Raw genomic sequence first — 8,957 nt, 5'->3', positions numbered from 1 at the left:
CTGGGGCCAAGCGGAGAAAGTCTTTCAAATATTTTTCTGCCTCTGCCTCTGTTGGAGACGGAAGCACGGGGTTCCTCATAGCTGCACCTGTTAAAAAAGAATAAAAATAAAGAAAATAAAATAAGGCGGTTTTAAGAAGGCTCAGGGGGTGTTTTATTTTATTGTGAGCCTTTTATTTTTATCTGACCAAAATTAATACACACCATGTTAATTATTGCATTTGACTACATAATAATAATAATAATAATAATAATAATAGAGTGGAAGAAATAATATGATTGTTTGAAATTCGTTTAGCTAAATGGCATATCGTCTATTTTAGATAATGATCGTTAACACCATTTTTAAATCAGTTTAGCCTACCTTTATTTGATTGCTGTTCATTTGTTGTTGAAATACGGCTTAGATTGGAAATATTTTTACTATTCGATCATGCACCGTCCTCATGTAATCAATATCATATTCTTTAAAATGTTACTCTCAAATAAATTAAGCTATTGAAAAATTGATGTCAAATAGAAACGAGAGGTGCAAAAGCTTAAATCCGCCATAAAATGAATAAAGAAAAAATAACAACAACAAAAACAAGTGTACTTGCATTAGTATGCACTTGGACAACGTGGTCAAATTCGAGGAATCGACTGTTGTGTTCGAAACTTCATCACTATTGCGCATGTTTCCTCAAAGCATCACACTCAGCACGTAGAAGACACCAGTCCACGCGGGAATACTGAGGTAAGCAGTCTGATTCATTGTTATTGATATGTGTGGTCAGTAAAATATTTATTCCACTTTGTTTGTAGTAAATTTAACAAGGTAATAACTTTATTTAGACGAATAAAGCTATGTTTAAACACGTTGTGATGACAACTGACCAAGCAGCAGTTCAAGGTGATTAGGGCTAACTTAAATTTCGGGAAAATTTGTTCTTTAAATTTATTAGATTAATATCATACGAATTGACTGCTAAATAATGAATACTGTAAAAGTGTACATATGCATTATACAGTAGTGCTGGGAGATTATTCGAAAATCGAAACCTAAATCCATAACCGACATATATCCCCACGTGGCGATTTAATGCATGTACCGTCCACATGTACTTCAGCAAAGCTCAAGCGAATGCAGGCAATGTGATTAATAATCAGAGGCATGACAGATTTTCTTTTTGATTATTATATGACCTATAATTTGTGAAGCATAACTCACTTTTCTTTAGCGTATATTCATAATCAAATCGACTGAGGTTTTGTTTTTATTATTTCTAGTTATCACATACAAGGTAGGTGCAGTAATCAGCACTATCGCCTCACAGCAAGAAGGTCGCTGGTTCGAGCCTCGGCTGGGTCAGTTGGCATTTCTGTGTGGAGTTTTCAATTTCTTCGTGTTCGCTTGGGTTTCCTACGGGTGCTCCGATTTCCAAAGTCCAAAGACGAGGTATGGGTGAATTGGGTAAGCTAAAAAAATGGTCCATAGTGTATGAGTGTGTGTGTGTTTGTGTGTGTATGTTTCCCAGTGATGGGTTGCAGCTGGAATGGCATCCGCTGCGTAAAACGAATGCTGGATAAGTTGGCGGTTCATTCTGCTGTGGCGACCCCGAAATAATAAAGGGGCTGAGCCAAAAAGAAAATGAATGAATGAACATACAATGTAAGCTGTCTTTTCGTAAAGAGAAGCTTGCACACACACGCACTTAAAATATTATTGTGAACAGCAATGTTCACATTATGTACTTTTTCACATTGCTTTATTATTTACTATTTTCCAGACACAAGTTATGCTTGTTAAAGATACTTGTCATTTTCCACTTTTGACATGGAAATATTTTTTTAGGGAAACTTTCTTTTAACACTAAAACTGAAATGTTTAGTAAATGAATAAATGGAACTTGATTAAGTACAAAAAATTACTTGGAATATAATATAATGATTCAATATTTCAAAAGGAGGTAAAGTGTTCAATCAATCAAGGTTTTGATTTAAGGTTTAATCTCCTTCCCCTAATATACAAGAATGAACAATTCTCCACTTAAAATAATGATCTAAATTTTATTTCTAAAACACTCTTGTGTATTAAATATCATTTTACAATATATGAACAGCATATGCTAGCTTGTAAGCTTATAGCACACTGATAACCATATTATGTGTGTACAAGGTAATCATGCTATAGAGATATACTGGCAGTTCTGTCTTATAGGTATTATCTAAACCGTTCATTGCAAGACAATTGAACATACCTATCACAAGTGTCCCAATATTTGTGTTGTTTAGGCCTCTTTTATCTCCTCTTCCACACCAGTTGAGCTGTTTGGCCACTGGACCAAACACTTTGGAGCATACACGCCAAATGGTTTTTTTCAGAGTTTGTCCTCCTCTGATGGATAACCTCTTCATCTTAAAAATAAAAGGTAATATTAAATCTTTACAGACAAAGTGCAAGGACTATGGCCCAGTTTTAAAGACAAGGATAAGCTTAAGTCTGGACTTTAAGTCTTAGTTAATGTTAGATATAAAACTTCTTTTATAAAAATGCATGTGAAAGAAAATATAAGCACGATACTAGTGTGCATCTGGTAACAAAATAATGGCAATGAGATATTGTAAGGCATCACACAGCTCACACATAGATTTTTAGTTTGGGACTAGCCTTAAGTGTTGCTTGTGAAACTGGCCATATAATAAAGATTTACCTAACAACAGCTGTAAAACCTTTAAATCTTAAATATTCGTACCATCTTCTCCATCATTGGTTTTTCAGCTAATTGCCTTTCCAGTTGTTCAAGGTCCTCCATTGTTTCAATAGGAAAGGTGTCATCCTCAGTGTCCACCACCATTTGACCACTTGACCGAGGGGCAAGGGACTGGACCACTGAAGTTAGATGGGTAATCTTCATGTCCAGCTCATTAAGCTTCTCCAAAATTGCCCTCTCCACAGCTGCAACACAGTAAGTGGGTTAATCTCTATTCAACTATATGTAAATATTTTTTAATTATTATTATTATACATAGCACTTAAATTTCACTTACGTGTGCATTGACTGGAGATGCAGCTCCATCGGCTGATACCAGAAGCATCTGCAAGCAAAATCACTTTTGAACGATTCACAAAAATGTTATGAGGATATTATAATAATATGCTTGAAACCTTAAACAATAAAAAAAAAACTATATCCGTCTGATTACACATTGTTTTTCTATGGCTAAAATGACTTAAACTATTCACAGAATTCAGAAAAGCAAAATAGCAAAACTGAATTAAGAGGAAATAAAACTGAATTTTAAAAAGCAGACAGAAGCCAACCCCCTCTTGGTCTGTGCTTTTACGTAAAATAGTTTATATGTGAATTTTTCTGTGCATACGAAATCGTTAGTTCCCCAAAGTTATTGAAAGCATAAATTAACAAAACACTTTAAATTAATTTTCAAACCATTAATTTATAGGTAATGATAAATTATATATTGTACTCTAATACATTAATATTCTGAATACAGTGAGTTTTTTTACTGTCACTATAATTAACGAAGTGTTTTTTGTTGTTGTATAGTGTTGTATTTATTAGGTTACAAGGAAATAATTAGATAATGTTTTGCGAACAGCTTATTAACCATGGAAAATTTTCACAACATTCAGTGTTGATTAATATGTTTACAAATAAATTAAAAGGATGTACATTTACTTACGTTTACACACCATTAAGTGGTTATAAACATTTGAGTTTTTTTTTTTTGTTCTGCTAAACACAAGGAAGGTATTGTGAAGAAAGCTAAAAGCCAGTGATTATTGACTTCTATAGTAGGAAAATGCTATGGAAGTAAATGGTTACAGGTTTCCAACTTTCTTCAAAATATCTTCATTTGTGTTCAGCAAGAAGGAAGAAAGTTTGGGTAACACTTCGTAACAACTGCACACTGAATCATGCATTTAGCATTAGCAAATTGTTAATTAATTTGCAAGAAATTTAATTAATTTGTTAAGATTTAACTACATTAATAGATGTTGGTTAGCACACAGTAAAATCTTCAGAGTAAAATTTACTCAGTTCAGATAACATTTGGTCCCTCTCTAAGTTGAGCAAAATTTACTCAGCAGCAGAGTTAAAGTTAATGAGACAATGATGGGGTTAATTGAGGGATGATTGAGAACTGATGATGAACACCTGCTGTTAATAAGCAGAAACGGGGAGGAGAAACACAAAACTACATCTACTTTCAGTCACAGCCGTAGATTAAACAAACTGAAATAAAACACATCAAATCTCAAAATCTCAGCATAGCATCATTAAGCAACTCAACAAACAGCAGCTTTAATTATTAACAACCTGTTTGGCCTTATTTCTGCCACACTCTACAAAATTCCATATAGTGATAATATTAAGAATTAACTTTTTTTTTTTTTTACAACAACATAAAAAAAAAACACACTTTTTGTGTTTAAGCTGTCACCGTTGAGGAGAACAGTAGCTGCTTTACTTGGACTCTGACTCGATTTCTTATGTTAGTTTGTCTTTGATTGCCAAATAATATATTATGGCAAATATTGTATGAAGAGAGCAATTGTGCTCCGGATAATTGACTCTGTGGGGGTTTAGTCACTGGTCAAATCAGTAAAATTGGTTTGACCTGTTAAATTTAAACAATGTTGTATCACAAAAGGAGCACTGTATTAAGAAAATGGAGCTCACTAATACTTTTATTAGATCATAAAACAGATTGACCATCTGAAACACTAAAAACCCACAGACATAAAGAATCAACGTATGCTTCTCAACTATGGTGAGTTTTTTTTTTTTTTTTCTCCTACAGTGCATGCTGGGAACTATGGATGAATGTCGAATGATTGTCTTAACATGCACTGCATCCAAAAATATAAAATCTCTAACCACTGTTGAGATAGATACGCTGATTATTGATGTCTGTGTTTCTAAAGTGATTCTGATGCGCAATGTATTTTAATATAACACCACTGCTGAGATTCATTCTCTTGAAAAATACTGAATTTTGTTTCTTGTATGATAAACCATTCTCTAAACATAGTTTCCTGTACAGATACTCTTTTTAAGAGTAAGAATCCACACAGGATCAATCAATTTAATCTCATGTGCTCTCTTTCTACTTGTCATTGCAAGTAAAGAAAATTAACATTAGAAATCGAGTCCAAGTAAATCAACCACTTTTCTCCATGATGGTGACATCAGGCGAAAAAAACATGTTTTTTTATTTTGTAATATGTAAATAACTAAAACGGTTAATTCTCAATAAATCATATATGGACTTTTGTGAACATCTGACAGAAATAAAGTCAATCAGGTAAACAATGAGCGAAGCTGCTGCTGCTTCTCTTCTGTTTCTGCTTATTAACAGCAGGTGTTCATCATCAGTGCTCAATTATCACTTAATTAACCCCATCATTGTCTCATTAACTTTAACTCTGCTGCTGAGTAAATTTTGCTCAATTTAGAGAGGGACCAAATGTTCTCTGAACTGAGTAAATTTTACTCTGAAGATTATACTGTGCAGTATATAAATACAACTACAAATACTGTATAAAAAACATAATAATAATAATAATAATTCATAAGAAGTAACTGTCAATTAAAAAAAACAAATGACTTACTCTTCGCTCTTGCCTGGGTACTTGAAGGTCTCAGCTCAGAAGTTGTGTCTTCTGTGTGATTGTACAGACAATGTAACATTACCATGTTAATAATTAGAAACTAATTTGCTGTGTATGTTTTTTTGAATGTTCTTGCACCTCGATAGCTCGATGGGTGGTCCCCCCAAGCATCTTCTTGCTCATTTACATGGGACATGCTTATTGGAAAAACTGGTGCTGAGAAAAAGGTCAAGTTGGTAAGTTGCATTTGCTACTATGACACTACATAAAATGTATATAATTTATTTATTTTTTACACTTACTCTGCATTTTTCTTTGATCTGCTGATGGCTTTGGATCTTGGACAGAGTATGTGTTGTCTAAATAATAAAAAACAAACAAACAAAAGTATAAAAAGGTTGCAAAAAATTACAATAAATGTGTTTAGTATTTCCTCTGTATACTTAATTATTGTTTTATTTAATCTTTGATGGTAGAAACATGTAGGTGATCAGGTCACCCATATAGAAATCTGATGCATGTAAATATACAGGGTGATTCAAAAAGAATACCACAACTTTTAAAATCAAGAACTCTTCAAAGAAGAGGGGGTCATATTGAACATCTATGAACTTGTTTACTACTAAAAAACTTTTAAGGACTTCACACTGATTATTTACCCAAGGTTCCATCATGTTTCTTTGATTAAATACAGATTTTCAAAGTTGTGGTATTCTTTTTTTTTAATCACCCTGTATATAGAAAACAAATAATTGAATTAAAAGTTCATATTTAGACTTCACATACAATATTTGTCATTGACCACTTATATATTTGTTAAACAACTGGAATTACAAATATGTATAGATATGTAAATTTTATATTAATAATTAATATTTTTAGGTTTTAATAATTACATTTAATAAGATATATATAATATATATTATATATATATATATATATATATATATATATATATATATATATATATATATATATATATATAATATAATATTATATATAATATTTTTTTCTGTAGAATGCTTTAAAATATTATATTTGTCCATTAGGTTTGTCAGTACTAAAGTCAAAATAATTAAGCTAAATAAATTTATATTACGGTTCAAAAATATATACAAAAAACCTCTAAAATACAGGAAAAAATCAAGAGAAACTTAAAATATTACATTTATTATTATTATTATAAATTTAAAAATTTGTAGTTTACTTTTTTGTGCAAATACTCATTTGAATTTAAATTTAAATAGTTTTTTTATTCCTAAAGATGTTATGTGGCCAAACTTGTATTTTAGTGCACATAACTGTTTAATAAACATCTTTTATTTAAATGAACAAAAATATTATCTCTGTTTACTGAAAAATAGATTACAATATTCCAATTCAAAAGGAGGTGTACTCATATGTGCTGAGCAGAGTGTGTGTGTGTGTGTGTCTGTGTGCGTGCGTGTGTGTGAACATATCTGTACATATAATTCCAATCGTTGAAAGATAATATTTGTAAGCAGCACAGCCATTTTTGCAATATTTCAAAATGTATATTGCATAAATAAAATATATTTTATTTGTAAAATCCAAATAGGAACTTGCATGGCATATATGTAATTTGCATGTAACATATATGTAAGACATACAACTTACGTGGTGCTCTGTCTTGTAAAGGCCGCAGCACAGAAAATGTGTCCTCTGTTGGATTGTACAGAAAATGTTGAGTTACCTAGTGTGAGTATGTGGAGCAATTTTCTTATTTCAGTTCTTATTTCAAATACCAATGAATCTGTTATTATTTATTTTGTTTTTTACCTTGATTTTCAGGTTGGGGTTTATCCCAAGTGTCTTGGTGCTCCACTTCCTGGCAGAACCTCACAGGTACGTCTGGAGCTGAAACTGCAATTATTTTCTTTGCAATTATAAAATGTTATTTGACATTTTTAATTGTAATACCTGGTTCAGAGAAGATTCAGTCTTTAAAGAGGCTTTAAACTTGTCAGCTGTCAACTTTTGGCAGAATAAGCAGATCATGAAACATACAATTTGTGCACAATTATTATGAAAGTCGATATCTGGTTATATTGACAGTGATAAGGGAGTCATGGTTTTAACTGCTAGTAACAATGAAAATTTAAGGATAGGAGAAGGATTTAAACTCTGGATGAACTCTGATGACTTACTGCAAGATTATGAAAGATAATATCTTTTAACAGTTACAAGAGGAAGTGGTCCTGTCCTTCTAGACCAGTTCTCAACCTATGCCTATGAAGTTCTCAGTGTATTTCAGTATTTCAGCTTGTGGTTATTTTTGAGTGAATACATTTTGAGACATTGTATCCCATTGTGTTATTCTTTGACACAGAAGCTGAAACATTGTACTTGCCAGTGACTAAAGGGTTCCTGGTGCTTTCAAACTCTTTCAATGATGAATCGGATGAATCTTTCAGTATAGGAAATTAATTTTGAAATGAACAGTGAAAACTTCTGGAAGATAAATTCTTTAAACCGATACAAAGAGAGTGGTGCTTTTCCTTTCAACCTATGCCTATAAAAGTCTCAGGGCATTTTGCAACATTTCTGCGTGTGATTCTTAAGTTGGTACAATCGATACATTGAGTCAAATTGTGTCATTTTTTGACACAGAATCTGACACATTGTACTTGTTTTGGCTCTGGCAAACTTTGTTTCCTAAACTATTCACCTTAATAACTGAAATCCTATTTTATAATATTATTTTCTTCTCGGCCAGTTTATTGTGACCCCTTATGTTTAAATAATGTTAGTTTCCCCTATGAGCATTTCTTGTCCAGTGGATTCAATTTAAAAGTTAGCTTGTGTTGCACAGCAAATTCATTGGTGTTAAATTTAAAGTGTTGTGGTAATTCAGAGTAAAGTGTTAAAATTCTAGAGTCCTCTCGGCGTTAGAAGCTGATTTGCCTCCTTGTCACACAGAGTAACATGTATCTACCTTTGTAGAAAACCCTTGTATTTGAGAAACTAATCAGAGTGTCTGAAATCTCACCACACCCTCATTCACCTGGCCCTTAAATTAGTCAATTAGTTTAGTCCACTAGACAGAGTGAATGACCACAAATAAGTGAATTCAGACACCTGCTGTTGAACACCTGCTGTTAACAAGCACAATCACTGAAGGAATAAGAAATTGAAGGAAGAAATAAAACTACAGACACAGCCTCACACCAAACCAACTGAATTAAAACAGAGGATTAAACAACTCCATTAAATAATAGCATAAGCAGCTTCACTGATTACAGTTTGACTTCATTTCTGTAAGAATATTTGACAATGAACAGAGGTTTATATTTTTTTATTAACAATATTTCATTTGACCT

Source organism: Danio rerio, chromosome 4 (assembly GCF_049306965.1).
Source record: "Danio rerio strain Tuebingen ecotype United States chromosome 4, GRCz12tu, whole genome shotgun sequence".
NCBI classification, from domain to species: domain Eukaryota; kingdom Metazoa; phylum Chordata; class Actinopteri; order Cypriniformes; family Danionidae; genus Danio; species Danio rerio.
The sequence above is the reverse complement of the archived record's forward strand: the minus strand, read 5'-3'. Positions refer to the sequence as shown.